Below are 20,181 nucleotides of genomic sequence, written 5' to 3'. Positions count from 1 at the left end.
AAAGTGAGAGTGTCAGTCCTCTCTTACTTAAGCAGGCGTTGTGCCTTTTGTATTAAATTCGGATGCAATTTCTGTGTTTCATCGTCAATAAGAAGGTCCAAGGGATACAGTAAACCTGAAGTGAAGCATCGGAATCGAAAACTGGACTCACAGGAGAGGTTCAAATCGTAGAACGTGAGAGTGTCAGTCCTCTTGTACTTAAGTCGGCATTATGCCTTTTGTACCAAATTCGGATGCAATTTCTGTGTTTCATCGTTAATAAGAAGGTGCAAGGTAACAGTAAATCTGAAGTGAAGCATCGGAATCTAAAACTGAACTCACAGGAGAGCTTTAAATCATAGAAAGTGAGAGTGTCAGACATCTTGTACTTTAGTCGGCATTGTGCCTTTTGTATTAAATTCGGTTGCAATTTCTGTGTATCATCGTGAAAAAGAAGGTGCAAGGTATACAGTAAACCTGAAGTGAAGCATCGGAATCTAAAACCAGACTCACAGGAGAGGATCAACTCATAGAAAGTTAGTGTGTCAGTCCTCTTGTACTTAAGTCGGCATTGTGCATTTTGTATTAAATTCGGATGCTATTTATGTGCTTCATCCTCAATAAGAAGGTGCAAGGTATACAGTAATCTTGACGTAAAGCACCGGAATCTAAAACTGGACTCACAGGAGAGTTTCAAATCGTAGAAAGTGAGAGTGTCAGTGCTCTTGTACTTAAGTCGGCCTAGTGGATTTTGTATTCAATTCGAATGCAATTTCTGTGTTTCATCGTCAATAAGAAGGTGCAAGGTATACAGTAAACCTGAAGTGAAGCATCGGAATCTAAAACTGGACTCACAGGGGAGGTTCAAATCGTAGAAAGTGAGAGTGTCAGTCCTCTTGTACTTAAGTCGGCATTGTGCCCTTTGTATTTAATTCGGATGCAATTTCTGTGTTTCATCGTCAATAAGAAGGTGCAAGATATACAGTAAACCTGAAGTGAAGCATCGGAAACAAAAACTGGACTACAGGAGAGGTTCAAATTGTAGAAAGTGAGAGTGTCAGTCCTGTTGTACTTAAGTCGTCATTGTGCATTTTGTATTAAACTCGGATGCAATTTCTGTGTTTCATCGTCAATAAGAATGTGCACGGTATACAGTAATCCTGAAGTGAAGCATCAGAATCTAAAACTGGACTCACAGGAGAGCTTCAAATCGTAGAAAGTGAGAGTGTCATTCCTCTTGTACTTAAATCGACATTGTGCCTTTTGTAATAAATTCGGATGCACTTTCTTTGTTTCATCGTCAATAAGAAGGTGCAAGGTATACAGTAAACCTGAAGTGAAGCATCGGAATCAAAAACTGGACTCACAGGAGAGGTTCAAATCACAGAAAGTGAGAGAGTCAGTCCTCTTGTACTTAAGTCGGCATTGTGCCTTTTGTATTAAATTCGGATGCAATTTCTGTGTTTCATCGTCAATAAGAAGGTGCAAGGTATACAGTAATTTTGACGTGAAGCATCGGAATCTAAAACTGGACACACAGGAGTGGTTCAAATCATAGAAAGAGAGAGTGTCATTCCTCTTTTACTTAAGTCGGCATTGTGCCTTTTGTATTAAATTCGTATGCAATTTCTGTGTTTCATCGTCAATTAGAAGGTCCAAGGGATACAGTAAACCTGAAGTGAAGCATCGGAATCTAAAACTGGACTCACAGGAGAGGTTCAAATCATAGAAAGAGAGCGTGTCAGTCCTCTTGTACTTAAGTAGGCATTGTGCCTTTTGTATTAATTTCGGATGCAATTTATGTTTTTCATCGTCAATAAGAAGGTCCAAGGTATACAGTAAACCTGAAGGGAAGCATCGGAATCTAAAACTGGACACACAGGAGAGGTTCAAATCATAGAAAGTGAGAGTGTCAGTCCACTTGTACTTAAGTCGGCATTGTGCCTTTTGTATTAAATTGGGATGCAATTTCTTTGTTTCATCGTCAATAAGAAGGTGCAAGGTATACAGTAAACCTGAAGTGTAGCATCGGAATCTTAAACTGGACACACAGTATAGGTTCAAATCATAGAAAATGAGAGTGTCAGTCCTCTTGTACTTAAGTCGGCATTGTGCCTTTTGTATTGAATTCAGATGCAAACTCTGTGTTTCATCGTCAGTAAGAAGGACCAAGGTATACAGTAAACCTGAAGTGAAGCATCGGAATCTAAAGCTGGACTCACAGGAGAGGTTCAAACCAAAGAAAGTTAGAGTGTCAGCGTTCTTTTACTTAAGTCGGCATTGTGCCTTTTGAATTCAATTCGGATGCAATTTCTGTGTTTCATCGTCAATAAGAAGGTCCGAGGTATACAGTAAAGCTGAAGTGAAGCATCGGAATCTAAAACTGGACTCACAGGAGAGGTTCAAACCATGGAAAGTTAGAGTGTCAGTCCTCTTGTACTTAAGTCGGCATTGTGAATATTGTATTAAATTCGGACGCAATTGCTGTATTCCATCGTCAATAAGAAGGTGGAAGGTATACTGTAAACCTGAAGTGAAGCATCGGATTCTAAAACTGGACTCACAGGAGAGGTTCAAATCATAGAAAGTGAGAGTGTCAGTCCACTTGTACTTAAGTCGGCATTGTGCCTTTTGTATTAAATTGGGATGCAATTTCTGTGTTTCGTCGTCAGTAAGAAGGTGCAAGGTATACAGTAATCTTGACGTGAAGCATCGGAATCTAAAACTGGACTCACAGGAGAGGTTCAAATCGTAGAAAGTGAGAGTGTCAGTCCTCTTGTACTTAAGTCGGCAATCTGCCTTTTGTATTAAATTCGGATGCAATTTCTTTGTTTCATCGTCAATAAGAAGGTGCAAGGTATACAGTAAACCTGAAGTAAAGCATCGGAATCTAAAACTGGACACACAGGAGAGGTTCAAATCGTAGAAAGTGAGAGTGTCAGTCCTCTTGTACTTAAGTCTGCATAGCGCCTCTTGTATTAAATTCGGATGCAGTTTCTGTGCTTCATCGTCAATAAGAAGGTTCAAGGTATACAGTAAACCTAAAGTGAAGCATCGGAATCTAAAACTGGACTCACACGAGAGGTTCATATCGTAGAAAGTGAGAGTGTCAGTCCTCTTGTACTTAAGTCAGCATTGTGCCTTTTTATTAAATTCAGATGCAATAACTGTCTTTCATCGTCAATAAGAAGGTGCAAGGTATACAGTAAACCTGAAGTGAAGCATCGGAATGTAAAACTGGACTCACAGGAGAGGATCAAATCATAGAAAGTGAGAGTGTCAGTCCTCTTGCACTCAAGTCGGCAAAGTGCCTTTTGTATTTAATTCGGATGCAATTTCTGTGTTTCATCGTCATCGAGAAGGTCCAAGGGATACAGTAAACCTGACGTGAAGCATCGGAATCTAAAACTGGACTCACAGGAAAGGTTCAAACCATAGAAAGAGAGAGTGTCAGTCCTCTTTTACTTATGTCGGCATTGTGCCTTTTGTATTAAATTCGGATGCAATTGCTGTGTTTCATCGTCAATAAGAAGGGCCAAGGTATACAGTAATCCTGAAGGGAAGCATCGGAATCTAAAACTGGACTCACAGGAGAGGTTCAAATCATGGAAAGGGAGGGTGTCAGTCCACTTATACTTACGTCGGCATTGTGTTTTTTCCATTAAATCCGGATGCAATTTCTGCGTTTCATCGTCAATAAGAAGGTCCAAGGGATACAGTAAACCAAAACCGAAGCCTCGGAATCTAAAACTGGACTCACAGGAGGGGTTCTAATCACAGATAGGGTGAGTGTCAGTCCTCTTGTACTTAAGTCGGCATTGTGCCTTTTGTATTAAATTTGGGTGCAATTACTGTGTTTCATCGTCAATAAGAAGATGCAAGGTATACAGTAAACCTGAAGTGAAGCATCGGAATCTTAAACTGGACTCACAGTAGAGGTTCATATCATAGAAAATGAGAGTGTCAGTCCTCTAGTACTTAAGTCGGCATTGTGCCTTTTGTATTAAATTCGGATGCAACTTCTGTGTTTCATCGTCAATTAGAAGGTCCAAGGGATACAGTAAACCTGAAGTGAAGCATCGGAATCTAAAACTGGACTCACAGGAGAGGTTCCAATCATAGGTAGTTAGAAAGTCAGTCCGCTTGTACATAAGTCGGCATTGTGCCTTTTGAATTTAATTCCGACGCAATTTCTGTGTTTCATTGTCAATAAGAAGGTGCAAGGTATACAGTAAACCTGAAGTGAAGCATCGGAATTTAAAAGTGGCCTCACAGGAGAGGTTCAAATCTTAGAAAGTTAGAGTGTCAGTCCCCTTGTACTTAAAACGGAATTGTGCCTTTTGAATTTAATTCCGTTGGAATTTCTGTGTTTCATCTTCAAAAAGAAGGAGCAAGGTATACAGTAAACCAGAAGTGAAGCATCGGATTCTAAAACTGGACTCACAGGAGGGGTTCAAATCATAGAAAGTGAGAGAGTCAGTCGTCTTGTACTTAAGTCGGCATTGTGCCTTTTGTATTGAATTCAGATGCAAACTCTGTGTTTCATCGTCAGTAAGAAGGACCAAGGTATACAGTAAACCTGAAGTGAAGCATCGTAATCTAAAACCGGACTCACAGGAGAGGTTCTAATCAAAGAAAGTTAGAGTGTCAGCCCTCATTTACTTAAGTCGGCATTGTGCCTTTTGAATTCAATTCGGATGCAATTTCTGTGTTTCATCGTCAATAAGAAGGTCCGAGGTATACAGTAAAGCTGAAGTGAAGCATTGGAATCTAAAACTGGACTCACAGGAGAGGTTCAAACCATGGAAAGTTAGAGTGTCAGTCCTCTTGTACTTAAGTCGGCATTGTGAATATTGTATTAAATTCGGATGCAATTTCTGTATTCCATCTTCAATAAGAAGGTGGAAGGTATACAGTAAACCTGAAGTGAAGCATCGGATTCTAAAACTGGACTCACAGGAGAGGTTCAAATCATAGAAAGTGAGAGTGTCAGTCCACTTGTACTTAAGTCGGCATTGTGCCTATTGTATTAAATTGGGATGCAATTTCTGTGTTTCATCGTCAGTAAGAAGGTGCAAGGTATACAGTAATCTTGACGTGAAGCATCGGAATCTAAAACTGGACTCACAGGAGAGGTTCAAATCGTAGAAAGTGAGAGTGTCAGTCCTCTTGTACTTAAGTCGGCAATGTGCCTTTTGTATTAAATTCGGATGCAATTTCTTTGTTTCATCGTCAATAAGAAGGTTCAAGGTATACAGTAAACCTAAAGTGAAGCATCGGAATCTAAAACTGGACTCACAGCAGAGATTTAAATCATAGATAGTTAGAGTGTCAGTCCTCTTGTACTTAAGTCGGCATTGGGTCTTTTGAATTTAATTCCGATGCAATTTCTGTGTTTCATTGTCAATAAGAAGGTGCAAGGTATACAGTAAACCTGAAGTGAAGCATCGGAATTTAAAACTGGCCTCACAGGAGAGGTTCAAATCTTAGAAAGTTAGAGTGTCAGTCCCCTTGTACTTAAGTCGGCATTGTGCATTATAATTTATTTCCGATGGAATATATGTGTTTCATCTTCAATGAGAAGGAGCAAGGTATACAGTAAACCAGAAGTGAATCATCGGATTCTAAAACTGGACTCACAGGAGGGGTTCAAATCATAGAAATTGAGAGAGTCAGTCGTCTTGTATTTAAGTCGGCATTGTGCCTTTTGTATTGAATTCAGATGCAAACTCTGTGTTTCATTGTCAATAAGAAGGACCAAGGTATACAGTAAACCTGAAGTGTAGCATCGGAATCTAAAACTGGACTCACAGGAGAGGTTCAAATCAAAGAAAGTTAGAGTGTCAGCCCTCTTGTGCTTAAGTCGGCATTGTGAGTATTGTATTAAATTCGGATGCAATTTCTGTGTTTCATCGTCAATAAGAAGGTGCAAGGTATACAGTAAAGCTGAAGTGAAGCATCGGAATCTAAAACTGGACTCACAGGAAAGGTTCAAACCATAGAAAAAGAGAGTGTCAGTCCTCTTTTACTTATGTCGGCATTGTGCCTTTTGTATTAAATTCGGATGCAATTTCTGTGTTTCATCGTCAATAAGAAGGTCCAAGGTATACAGTAAACCTGAAGGGAAGCATCGGAATCTAAAACTGAACTCACAGGAGATGTTCAAATCAAAGAAAGAGAGGGTGTCAGTCGTCGTGTACTTAAGTCGGCATTGTGCCATTTGTATTAAATTCGGATGCAATTACTGTGTTTCATCGTCAATTAGACGGTCCAAGGGATACAGTAAACCTGGAGTGAAACATCGGAATCTAAAACTGGACTCACAGAAAAGGTTCAAATCATAGAAAATGAGAGCGTCAGTCCTCGTGTACTTAAGTCGGCATTGTGCCTTTTGTATTAAATTCGGATGCAATTTCTGTGTTTCATCGTCAATTAGAAGGTCCAAGGGATACAGTAAACCTGAAGTGTAGCATCGGAATCTAAAACTGGACTCACAGGAGAGGTTCAAATCATAGATAGTTACAGTGTCAGTCCTCTTGTACTTAAGTCGGCATTGTGCCTTTTGAATTTAATTCCGATGCAATTTCTGTGTTTCCTTGTCAATAAGAAGGTGCAAGGTATACAGTAAACCTGAAGTGAAGCATCGGAATGTAAAACTGGCCTCACAAGAGAGGTTCAAATCTTAGAAAGTTAGAGTGTCAGTCCCCTTGTACGTAAGATTGCATTGTGCATTTTGTATTAAATTCGGATGCAATTTCTGTGTTTCATCGTCAATAAGAAGGTGCAAGGTATACAGTAAACCTGAAGTGAAGCATCGGATTCTAAAACTGGATTCACAGGAGAGGTTCAAATCACAGAAAGTGTGAGTGTCAGTCCACTTGTACTTAAGTCGGCATTGTGCCTTTTGTATTAAATTCGTATGCAAGTTCTGTGTTTCATCGTCAGTAAGAAGGTGCAAGGTATACAGTAATCTTGACGTGAAGCATCGGAATCTAAAACTGGACTCACAGGAGAGGGTCAAATCGTAGAAAGTGAGAGTGTCAGTCCTCTTGTACTTAAATCGGCATTGTGCCTTTTGATTTCAATTCGGATGCAATTTCTGTGTTTCATCGTCAATAAGAAGGTCCGAGGTATACAGTAAAGCTGAAGTGAAGCATCGGAATCTAAAACTGGACTCACAGGAGAGGTTCAAACCTTGGAAAGTTAGAGTGTCAGTCCTCTTGTGGTTAAGTCGGCATTGTGAGTATTGTATTAAATTCGGATGCAATTTCTGTGTTTCATCGTCAATAAGAAGGTGCAAGGTATACAGTAAACCTGAAGTGAAGCATCGGATTCTAAAACTGGACTCACAGGAGAGGTTCAAATCACAGAAAGTGAGAGTGTCAGTCCACTTGTACTTAAGTCGGCATTGTGCCTTTTGTATTAAATTCGTATGCAATTTCTGTGTTTCATCGTCATTGAGAAGGTCCAAGGGATACAGTAAACCTGACGTGAAGCATCGGAATCTAAAACTGGACTCACAGGAAAGGTTCAAACCATACAAAAAGAGAGTGTCAGTCCTCTTTTACTTATGTCGGCATTGTGCCTTTTGTATGAAATTCGGATGCAATTTCTGTGTTTCATCGTCAACAAGAAGGTCCAAGGTATACAGGAAACCTGAAGGGAAGCATCGGTATCTAAAACTGGACTCACAGGAGATGTTCAAATCAAAGAAAGAGAGGGTGTCAGTCGTCGTGTACTTAAGTCGGCATTGTGCCATTTGTATTAAATTCGGATTCAATTACTGTGTTTCATCGTCAATTAGACGGTCCAAGGGATACAGTAAACCTGGAGTGAAGCATCGGAATCTAAAACTGGACTCACAGAAAAGGTTCAAATCATAGAAAATGAGAGTGTCAATCCTCGTGTACTTAAGTCGGCATTGTGCCTTTTGTATTAAATTCGGATGCAATTTCTGTGTTTCATCGTCAATTAGAAGGTCCAAGGGATACAGTAAACCTGAAGTGAAGCATCGGAATCTAAAACTGGACTCACAGGAGAGGTTCAAATTATAGATAGTTAGAGTGTCAGTCCTCTTGTACTTAAGTCGGCATTGTGCCTTTTGAATTTAATTCCGATGCAATGTCTGTGTTTCCTTGTCAATAAGAAGGTGCAAGGTATACAGTAAACCTGAAGTGAAGCATCGGAATCTAAAACTGGCCTCACAAGAGAGGTTCAAATCTTAGAAAGTTAGAGTGTCAGTCCCCTTGTACGTAAGACGGCATTGTGCATTTTGTATTAAATTCGGATGCAATTTCTGTGTTTCATCGTCAATAAGAAGGTGCAAGGTATACAGTAAACCTGAAGTGAAGCATCGGAATCTAAAACTGGACTCACAGGAGAGGTTCATATCACAGAAAGTGAGAGTGTCAGTCCTCTTGTACTTAAGTCGGCCTTGTGCCTTTTGTATTAAATTCGGATGCAATTTCTGTGATTCATCGTCAATAAGAAGGTGCAAGGGATACAGTAATTTTGACGTGAAGCATCGGAATCTAAAACTGGACACACAGGAGAGGTTCAAATCATAGAAAGAGAGAGTGTCATTCCTCTTTTACTTAAGTCGGCATTGGGCCTTTTGTATTAAATTCGGATGCAATTTCTGTGTTTCATCGTCAATTAGAAGGTCCAAGGGATATAGTAAACCTGAAGTGAAGCATCGGAATCTAAAACTGGACTCACAGGAGAGGTTCAAATCACAGATAGTTAGAGTGTCAGTCCTCTTTTACTTAAGTCGGCATTGTGCCTTTTGAATTTAATTCCGACGCAATTTCTGTGTTTCATCGTCAATACGAAGGTGCACGGTATACAGTAAACCTGAAGTGAAGCATCGGAACCTAAAACTGGACTCACAAGAGAGGTTCAAATCATAGAAAGTTAGAGTGTCAGTCCTCTTGTACTTAAGTCGGCATTGTGTCTTTTGAATTTAATTCCGATGCAATTTCTGTGGTCCAATGTCAATAAGAAGGTGCAAGGTATACAGTAAACCTGAAGTGAAGCATCGGAATCTTAAACTGGACACACAGTAGAGGTTCAAATCATAGAAAATGAGAGTGTCAGTCCTCTTGTACTTAAGTCGGCATTGTGCCTTTTGTATTAAATTCGGATGCAATTTCTGTGTTTCATCGTCAATTAGAAGGTCCAAGGGATACAGTAAACCTGAAGTGAAGCATCGGAATCTAAATCTGGACTCACAGGAGAGGTTCAAATCATAGGTGGTTAGAGTGTCAGTCCGCTTGTACTTAAGTCGGCATTGTGCCTTTTGAATTTAATTCCGATGCAATGTCTGTGTTTCCTTGTCAGTAAGAAGGTGCAAGGTATACAGTAAATCTGAAGTGAAGCATCGGATTCTAAAACTGGATTCACAGGAGAGGTTCAAATCACAGAAAGTGAGAGTGTCAGTCCACTTGTACTTAAGTCGGCATTGAGCCTTTTGTATTAAATTCGTATGCAATTTCTGTGTTTCATCGTCAGTAAGAAGGTGCAAGGTATACAGTAATCTTGACGTGAAGCATCGGAATCTAAAACTGGACTCACAGGAGAGGGTCAAATCGTAGAAAGTGAGAGTGTCAGTCCTCTTGTACTTAAATCGGCGTTGTGCCTTTTGATTTCAATTCGGATGCAATTTCTGTGTTTCATCGTCATTGAGAAGGTCCAAGGGATACAGTAAACCTGACACGAAGCATCGGAATCTAAAACTGGACTCACAGGAAAGGTTCAAACCATAGAAAAAGAGAGTGTCAGTCCTCTTTTACTTATGTCGGCATTGTGCCTTTTGTATTAAATTCGGATGCAATTTCTGTGTTTCATCGTCAATAAGAAGGTCCAAGGTATACAGTAAACCTGAAGGGAAGCATCGGAATCTAAAACTGGACTCACAGGAGATGTTCAAATCAAAGAAAGAGAGGGTGTCAGTCGTCGTGTACTTAAGTCGGCATTGTGCCATTTGTATTAAATTCGGATGCAATTACTGTGTTTCATCGTCAATTAGAAGGTCCAAGGGATACAGTAAACCTGAAGTAAAGCATCGGAATCTAAAACTGGACTCACAGGAGAGGTTCAAATCATAGATAGTTACAGTGTCAGTCCTCTTGTACTTAAGTCGGCATTGTGCCTTTTGAATTTAATTCCGATGCAATTTCTGTGTTTCCTTGTCAATAAGAAGGTGCAAGGTATACAGTAAACCTGAAGTGAAGCATCGGAATCTAAAACTGGCCTCACAAGAGAGGTTCAAATCTTAGAAAGTTAGAGTGTCAGTCCCCTTGTACGTAAGATTGCATTGTGCATTTTGTATTAAATTCGGATGCAATTTCTGTGTTTCATCGTCAATAAGAAGGTGCAAGGTATACAGTAAACCTGAAGTGAAGCATCGGAATCTAAAATTGGACTCACAGGAGAGGTTCAAATCGTAGAAAGTGAGAGTGTCAGTCCTCTTGTACTTAAATCGGCATTGTGCCTTTTGATTTCAATTCGGATGCAATTTCTGTGTTTCATCGTCAATAAGAAGGTCCGAGGTATACAGTAAAGCTGAAGTGAAGCATCGGAATCTAAAACTGGACTCACAGGAGAGGTTCAAACCATGGAAAGTTAGAGTGTCAGTCCTCTTGTGCTTAAGTCGGCATTGTGAGTATTGTATTAAATTCGGATGCAATTTCTGTGTTTCATCGTCAATAAGAAGGTGCAAGGTATACAGTAAACCTGAAGTGAAGCATCGGATTCTAAAACTGGACTCACAGGAGAGGTTCAAATCACAGAAAGTGAGAGTGTGAGTCCACTTGTACTTAAGTCGGCATTGTGCCTTTTGTATTAAATTCGTATGCAATTTCTGTGTTTCATCGTCATTGAGAAGGTCCAAGGGATACAGTAAACCTGACGTGATGCATCGGAATCTAAAACTGGACTCACAGGAAAGGTTCAAACCATAGAAAAAGAGAGTGTCAGTCCTCTTTTACTTATGTCGGCATTGTGCCTTTTGTATGAAATTCGGATGCAATTTCTGTGTTTCATCGTCAACAAGAAGGTCCAAGGTATACAGTAAACCTGAAGGGAAGCATCGGAATCTAAAACTGGACTCACAGGAGATGTTCAAATCAGAGAAAGAGAGGGTGTCAGTCGTCGTGTACTTAAGTCGGCATTGTGCCATTTGTATTAAATTCGGATGCAATTACTGTGTTTCATCGTCAATTAGACGGTCCAAGGGATACAGTATACCTGGAGTGAAGCATCGGAATCTAAAACTGGACTCACAGAAAAGGTTCAAATCATAGAAAATGAGAGTGTCAATCCTCGTGTACTTAAGTCGGCATTGTGCCTTTTGTATTAAATTCGGATGCAATTTCTGTGTTTCATCGTCAATTAGAAGGTCCAAGGGATACAGTAAACCTGAAGTGAAGCATCGGAATCTAAAACTGGACTCACAGGAGAGGTTCAAATTATAGATAGTTAGAGTGTCAGTCCTCTTGTACTTAAGACGGCATTGTGCCTTTTGAATTTAATTCCGATGCAATGTCTGTGTTTCCTTGTCAATAAGAAGGTGCAAGGTATACAGTAAACCTGAAGTGAAGCATCGGAATCTAAAACTGGCCTCACAAGAGAGGTTCAAATCTTAGAAAGTTAGAGTGTCAGTCCCCTTGTACGTAAGACGGCATTGTGCATTTTGTATTAAATTCGGATGCAATTTCTGTGTTTCATCGTCAATAAGAAGGTGCAAGGTATACAGTAAACCTGAAGTGAAGCATCGGAATCTAAAACTGGACTCACAGGAGAGGTTCATATCACAGAAAGTGAGAGTGTCAGTCCTCTTGTACTTAAGTCGGCCTTGTGCCTTTTGTATTAAATTCGGATGCAATTTCTGTGATTCATCGTCAATAAGAAGGTGCAAGGGATACAGTAATTTTGACGTGAAGCATCGGAATCTAAAACTGGACACACAGGAGAGGTTCAAATCATAGAAAGAGAGAGTGTCATTCCTCTTTTACTTAAGTCGGCATTGGGCCTTTTGTATTAAATTCGGATGCAATTTCTGTGTTTCATCGTCAATTAGAAGGTCCAAGGGATATAGTAAACCTGAAGTGAAGCATCGGAATCTAAAACTGGACTCACAGGAGAGGTTCAAATCACAGATAGTTAGAGTGTCAGTCCGCTTGTACTTAAGTCGGCATTGTGCCTTTTGAATTTAATTCCGACGCAATTTCTGTGTTTCATCGTCAATACGAAGGTGCACGGTATACAGTAAACCTGAAGTGAAGCATCGGAACCTAAAACTGGACTCACAAGAGAGGTTCAAATCATAGAAAGTTAGAGTGTCAGTCCTCTTGCACTTAAGTCGGCATTGTGTCTTTTGAATTTAATTCCGATGCAATTTCTGTGTTCCATTGTCAATAAGAAGGTGCAAGGTATACAGTAAACCTGAAGTGAAGCATCGGAATCTTAAACTGGACACACAGTAGAGGTTCAAATCATAGAAAATGAGAGTGTCAGTCCTCTTGTACTTAAGTCGGCATTGTGCCTTTTGTATTAAATTCGGATGCAATTTCTGTGTTTCATCGTCAATTAGAAGGTCCAAGGGATACAGTAAACCTGAAGTGAAGCATCGGAATCTAAAACTGGACTCACAGGAGAGGTTCAAATCATAGGTAGTTAGAGTGTCAGTCCGCTTGTACTTAAGTCGGCATTGTGCCTTTTGAATTTAATTCCGATGCAATGTCTGTGTTTCCTTGTCAACAAGAAGGTGCAAGGTATACAGTAAATCTGAAGTGAAGCATCGGAATCTAAAACTGGCCTCACAAGAGAGGTTCAAATCTTAGAAAGTTAGAGTGTCAGTCCCTTTGTACGTAAGACGGCATTGTGCATTTTGTATTAAATTCGGATGCAATTTCTGTGTTTCATCGTCAATAAGAAGGTGCAAGGTATACAGTAAACCTGAAGTGAAGCATCGGAATCTAAAACTGGACTCACAGGAGAGGTTCAAATCGTAGAATGTGAGAGTGTCAGTCCTCTTGTACTTAAATCGGCATTGTGCCTTTTGTAATAAATTCGGATGCAATTTCTGTGTTTCATCGTCAATAAGAAGGTGCAAGGTATACAGTAAACCTGAAGTGAAGCATCGGAATCTAAAACTGGACTCACAGGAGAGGTTCATATCACAGAAAGTGAGAGTGTCAGTCCTCTTGTACTTAAGTCGGCATTGTGCCTTTTGTATTAAATTCGGATGCAATTTCTGTGTTTCATCGTCAATTAGAAGGTCCAAGGGATATAGTAAACCTGAAGTGAAGCATCGTAATCTAAAACTGGACTCACAGGAGAGGTTCAAATCACAGATAGTTAGAGTGTCAGTCCGCTTGTACTTAAGTCGGCATTGTGCCTTCTGAATTTAATTCCGACGCAATTTCTGTGTTTCATCGTCAATACGAAGGTGCACGGTATACAGTAAACCTGAAGTGAAGCATCGGAACCTAAAACTGGACTCACAAGAGAGGTTCAAATCATAGAAAGTTAGAGTTTAAGTCCTCTTGTACTTAAGTCGGCATTGTGTCTTTTGAATTTAATTCCGATGCAATTTCTGTGTTCCATTGTCAATAAGAAGGTGCAAGGTATACAGTAAACCTGAAGTGAAGCATCGGAATCTTAAACTGGACACACAGTAGAGGTTCAAATCATAGAAAATGAGAGTGTCAGTCCTCTTGTACTTAAGTCGGCATTGTACCTTTTGTATTAAATTCGGATGCAATTTCTGTGTATCATCGTCAATTAGAAGGTCCAAGGGATACAGTAAACCTGAAGTGAAGCATCGGAATCTAAAATTGGACTCACAGGAGAGGTTCAAATCATAGGTAGTTAGAGTGTCAGTCCGCTTGTACTTAAGTCGGCATTGTGCCTTTTGAATTTAATTCCGATGGAATTTCTGTGTTTCATCTTCAAAACGAAGGAGCAAGGTATACAGTAAACCAGAAGTGAAGCATCGGATTCTAAAACTGGACTCACAGGAGGGGTTCAAATCATAGAAAGTGAGAGAGTCAGTCGTCTTGTACTTAAGTCGGCAATGTGCCTTTTGTATTGAATTCAGATGCAAAATCTGTGTTTCATCGTCAGTAAGAAGGACCAAGGTATACAGTAAACCTGAAGTGAAGCATCGGAATCTAAAACTGGACTCACAGGAGAGGTTCTAATCAAAGAAACTTAGAGTGTCAGCATTCTTTTACTTAAGTCGGCATTGTGCCTTTTGAATTCAATTCGGATGCAATTTCTGTGTTTCATCGTCAATAAGAAGGTCCGAGGTCTACAGTAAAGCTGAAGTGAAGCATCGGAATCTAAAACTGGACTCACAGGAGAGGTTCAAACCATGGAAAGTTAGAGTGTCAGTCCTCTTGTACTTAAGTCGGCATTGTGAACATTGTATTAAATTCGGATGCAATTTCTGTGTTTCATCGTCAATAAGAAGGTGCTAGGTATACAGTAAACTTGAAGGGAAGCATCGGAATCTAAAACTGGACTCACGGGAGAGATTCAAATCATAGAAAGTGAGGGTGTCAGTCCTCTTTTACTTACGTCGGCATTGTGCCTTTTGCATTAAATCCGGATGCAATTTCTGCGTTTCATCGCCAATAAGAAGGTCCAAGGGATACAGTAAACATAAAGTGAAGCCTCGGAATCTAACACTGGACTCACAGGAGAGGTTCTAATCATAGACAGGGAGAGTGTCAGTCCTCTTGTACTTAAGTCGGCAATGTGCCTTTTGTATTAAATTCGGATGCAATTACTGTGTTTCATCGTCAATAAGAAGGTGCAAGGTATACAGTAAACCTGAAGTGAAGCATCGGAATCTTAAACTGGACTGACAGTAGAGGTTCAAATCATAGAAAGTGAGAGTGTCAGTCCTCTTGTACTTAAGTCGGCATTGTGCCTTTTGTATGAAATTCGGATGCAATTTCTGTGATTCATCGTCAATTAGAAGGTCCAAGGGATACAGTAAACCTGAAGTGAGGCATCGGAATCTAAAACTGGACTCGCAGGTGAGGTTCAAATCATAGATAGTTAGAGTGTCAGTCCTCTTGTACTTATGTCGGCATTGTGTCTTTTGAATTTAATTCCGATGCAATTTCTGTGTTTCATTGTCAATTTTAAGGTACAAGGTATACAGTAAACCTGAAGTGAAGCATCATAATCTAAAACTGGACTCACAGGAGAGGTTCAAATCTTAGAAATTTAGAGTGTCAGTCCCCTTGTTCTTAAGTCGGCATTGTGCCTTTTGAATTTAATTCCGATGGAACTTCTGTGTTACATCTTCAATAAGAAGGAGCAAGGTATACAGTAAACCAGAAGTGAAGCAACGGATTCTAAAACTGGACTCACAGGAGGGGTTCAAACCATAGAAAGTGAGAGAGTTAGTCGTCTTGTACTTAAGTCGGCATTGTGCCTTTTGAATTTAATTCCGATGGAACTTCTGTGTTACATCGTCAATAAGAAGGTGCAAGGTATACAGTAAACCTGAAGTGAAGCATCGGAATCTAAAACTGGACTCACAGGAGAGGTTGAAACCATGGAATATTAGAGTGTCAGTCCTCTTGTACTTAAGTCGGCATTGTGAATATTGTTTCAAATTCGGATGCAATTTCTGTGTTTCATCGTCAATAAGAAGGTGCAAGGTATACAGTAAACCTGAATGGAAGCATCGGATTCTAAAACTGGACTCACAGGAGAGGTTCGAATTATAGAAAGTGAGAGTGTCAGACCACTTGTACTTAAGTCGGCATTGTGCCTTTTGTATTAAATACGGATGTAATTTCTGTGTTTCATCGTCAGTAAGAAGGTGCAAGGTGTACAGTAATCTTGACGTGAAGCATCGGAATAAAAAACTGGACTCACAGGAGGGGTTCAAATCGAAGAAAGCGATAGTGTCAGTCCTCTTGTACTTAAGTCGGCAATGTGTCTTTTGTAGTAAATTCGGATGCAATTTCTTTGTTTCATCGTCAATTAGAAGGTGCAAGGTATACGGTAAACCTGAAGAGAAGCATCGGAATCTAAAACCGGAGTCACAGGATAGGTTCAAATCATAGACAGTGAGAGTGTCAGTCCTCTTGTACTTAAGTCTACATTGTGCATCTTGTATTAATTTCGGATGCAGTTTCTGTGATTCATCGTCAATAAGAATGTGCAAGGTATACAGTAAACCTGAAGTGCAGCATCGGAATGTAAAACTGGACTCACAGGAGAGGTTCAAATCATAGAAAGTGAGAGTTTCAGTCCTCTTGTACTCCAGTCGGCAATGTGCCTTTTGTAATAAATTCGGATGCAATTTCTGTGTTTCATCGTCAATAAGAAGGTGCAAGGTATACAGTAAACCTGAAGTGAGGCATCGGAATCTAAAGCTGGACTCACAGGAGAGGTTCAAATCATAGAAAGTGAGAGTGTCAGTCCTCTAGTACTTAAGTCGGCATTGTGCCTTTTGTATTAAATTCGGATGCAATTTCTGTGTTTCATCGTCAATTAGAAGGTGCAAGGTATACAGTAATCTTGACGTGAAGCATCGGAATCTAAAACTGGTCTCACAGGAAAGGTTGAAACCATAGAAAGAGAGAGTGTCAGTCCTCTTTTACTTATGTCGGCATTGTGCCTTTTGTATTAAATTCGGATGCAATTTCTGTGTTTCATCGTCAATAAGAAGGTCCGAGGTATACAGTAAACCTGAAGGGAAGCAACGGAATCTAAAACTGGACACACAGGAGAGGTTCAAATCATAGAATGAGAGAGTGTCATTCCTCTTTAACTTAAGACGGCATTGTGCCTTTTGTATTAAATTCGGATGCAATTTCTGTGTTTCATCGTCATTGAGAAGGTCCAAGGGATACAGTAAACCTGACGTGAAGCATCGGAATCTAAAACTGGACTCACAGGATAGGTTCAAACCATAGAAAGAGAGAGTCTCAGTCCTCTTTTACTTATGTCGGCATTGTGCCTTTTGTATTAAATTCGGATGCAATTTCTGTGTTTCATCCTCAATAAGAAGGTCCGAGGTATACAGTAAACCTGATGGGAAGCATCGGAATCTAAAACTGGACTCACAGGAGAGGTTCACATCATAGAAAGAGAGGGTGTCAGTCCTCTTTTACTTACGTCGGCATTGTAACTTTTGCATTAAATCCGGATGTTATTTCTGCGTTTCATCGTCAATAAGAAAGTCCAAGGGATACAGTAAACCTGAAGTGAAGCATCGGAATCTAAAACTGGACTCACAGGAGAGGTTCACTTCATAACAACTGAGAGTGTCAGTCCTCCTTTACTTAAGTCGGCATTCTGCCTTTTGAATTAAATTCGGATGCAATTTCTGTGTTTCGTCTTCAATAAGAAGGTGCAAGATATAAGGTAAACCTGAAGTGAAGCATCGGAATCCAAAACTGGACTCACAGGAGAGGTTCAAATCATAGAAAGTGAGAGTGTCAGTCCTCATTTACTTAAGCAGGCATTGTGCCTTTTGTATTAAATTCGGATGCAATTTCTGTGTTTCATCGCAATAAGAAGGTCCAAGGGATACAGTAAACCTGAAGTGAAGCATCGGAATCGAAAACTGGACTCACAGGAGAGGTTCAAATCGTAGAACGTGAGAGTGTCAGTCCTCTTGTACTTAAGTCGGCATTGTGCCTTTTGTATTAAATTCGGATGCAATTTCTGTGTTTCATCGTCAATAACAAGGTGCAAGGTATACAGCAAACCTGAAGTGAAGCATCGGAATCTAAAACTGGACTCACAGGAGAGGTTCAAATCGCTGAAAGTGAAAGTATCAGTCCTCTTATACTTAAATCGGCATTGTGCCTTTTGTACCAAATTCGGATGCAATTTCTGTGTTTCATCGTTAATAAGAAGGTGCAAGGTAACAGTAAACCTGAAGTGAAGCATCGGAATCTAAAACTGAACTCACAGGAGAGCTTCAAATCATAGAAAGCGAGAGTGTCAGACCTCTTGTACTTTAATCGGCATTGTGCGTTTTGTATTAAATTCGGGTGCAATTTTTGTGTATCATCGTCAAAAAGAAGGTGCAAGGTATACAGTAAACCTGAAGTGAAGCATCGGAATCTAAAACTGGACTCACAGGAGAGGTTCAACTCGTAGAAAGTTAGTGTGTCAGTCCTCATGTACTTAAGTCGGCATTGTGCATTTTGTATTAAATTCGGATGCAATATATGTGCTTCATCCTCAATAAGGAGGTTCAAGGTATACAGTAATCTTGACGTGAAGCATCGGAATCTAAAACTGGACTCACGGGGGAGGTTCAAATCGTAGAAAGTGAGAGTGTCAGTCCTCTTGTACTTAAGTCGGCATTGTGCCTTTTGTATTAAATGCGGATGCAGTTTCTGTGTTTCATCATCAATAAGAGGGTGCAAGGTATACAGTAATTTTGACGTGAAGCATCGGAATCTAAAACTGGACACACAGGAGTGGTTCAAATCATAGAAAGAGAGAGTGTCATTCCTCTTTTACTTACGTCGGCATTGTGCTTTTGTATTAAATTCGTATGCAATTTCTGTGTTTCATCGACAATGACAAGGTCCAAGGGATACAGTAAACCTGAAGTGAAGCATTGGAATGTAAAACTGGACTCACAGGAGAGGTGCAAATCATAGAAAGAGAGAGTGTCAGTCCTCTTGTACTTGAGTCGGCATTGTGCCTTTTGTATTAAATTCGGATGCAATTTCTGTGTTTCATCGTCAATAAGAAGGTCCACGGTATACAGTAAACCTGAACGGAAGCATCGGAATCTAAAAGTGGACTCACAGGAGAGGTTCAAATCGTAGAAGGGGAGAGTGTCAGTCCTCTTTCACTTACGTTGGCATTGTGCCTTTTGTATTTAATCCGGATGCAATTTCGGCGTTTCATCGTCAATAAGAAGGTGCAAGGTATACAGTAAACCTGAAGTGAAGCATCGGAATCTTTAACTGGACACACAGTAGAGGTTCAAATCATAGAAAGTTACAGTGTCAGTCCTCTTGTACTTAAGTCGGCATTGTGTCTTTTTAATTAAATTCCGATGCAATTTCTGTGTTTCATTGTCAATAAGAAGGTGCAAGGTATACAGTAAACCTGAAGTGAAGCATCGGAATCTAAAACTGGCCTCACAGGAGAGGTTCAAATCATAGAAAGAGAGGGTGTCAGTCCTCTTTTACTTACGTCGGCATTGTGCCTTTTGCATTAAATCCGGATGCAATTTCTGCGTTTCATCGTCAATAAGAAGGTCCAAGGGATACAGTAAACCTGAAGTGAAGCATCAGAATCTAAAACTGGACTCACAGGAGAGGTTCATACCATAAAAAGTGAGAGTGTCAGTCCTCCTTTACTTAAGTCGGCGTTGTCCTTTTTGAATTAAATTCGGATGCAATTTCTGTGTTTCATCGTCAATAAGAAGGTGCACGGTATACAGTAAACCTGAAGTGAAGCATCGGAATCTAAAACTGAACTCACAGGAGAGCTTCAAATCATAGAAAGTGAGAGTGTCAGACCTCTTGTACTTTAGTTGGCATTGTGCCTTTTGTATTAAATTCGGTTGCAATTTCTGTGTATCATCGTCAAAAAGAAGGTGCAAGGTACACAGTAAACCTGAAGTGAAGCATCGGAATCTAAAACTGGACTCACAGGAGAGGTCCAACTCATACAAAGTTAGTGTGTCAATCCTCATGTACTTAAGTCGGCATTGTGCATTTTGTATTAAATTCGGATGCAATTTATGTGCTTCATCCTCAATAAGAAGGTGCAAGGTATACAGTAATCTTGACGTGAAGCATCGGAATCTAAAACTGGACTCACGGGAGGGTTTCAAATCGTAGAAAGTGAGAGTGTCAGTGCTTTTGTACTTAAGTCGGCATTGTGGCTTTTGTATTCAATTCGAATGCAATTTCTGTGTTTCATCGTCAATAAGAAGGTGCAAGGTATATAGTAAACCTGAAGTGAAGCATCGAAATATAAAACTGGACTCACAGGAGAAGTTCAAATCATAGATAGTTACAGTGTCAGTCCGCTTGTACTTAAGTCGGCATTGTGCCTTTTGAATTTAATTCCGACGCAATTTCTGTTTTCATCGTCAATACGAAGGTGCAAGGTATACAGTAAACCTGAAGTGAAGCATCGGAACCTAAAACTGAACTCACAGGAGAGGTTCAAATCATAGAAAGTTAGAGT

The sequence above is a fragment of the Schistocerca serialis genome, chromosome 6, assembly GCF_023864345.2.
Source record: "Schistocerca serialis cubense isolate TAMUIC-IGC-003099 chromosome 6, iqSchSeri2.2, whole genome shotgun sequence".
Taxonomy (NCBI): domain Eukaryota; kingdom Metazoa; phylum Arthropoda; class Insecta; order Orthoptera; family Acrididae; genus Schistocerca; species Schistocerca serialis.
Note: the sequence above shows the minus strand (reverse complement) of the source record.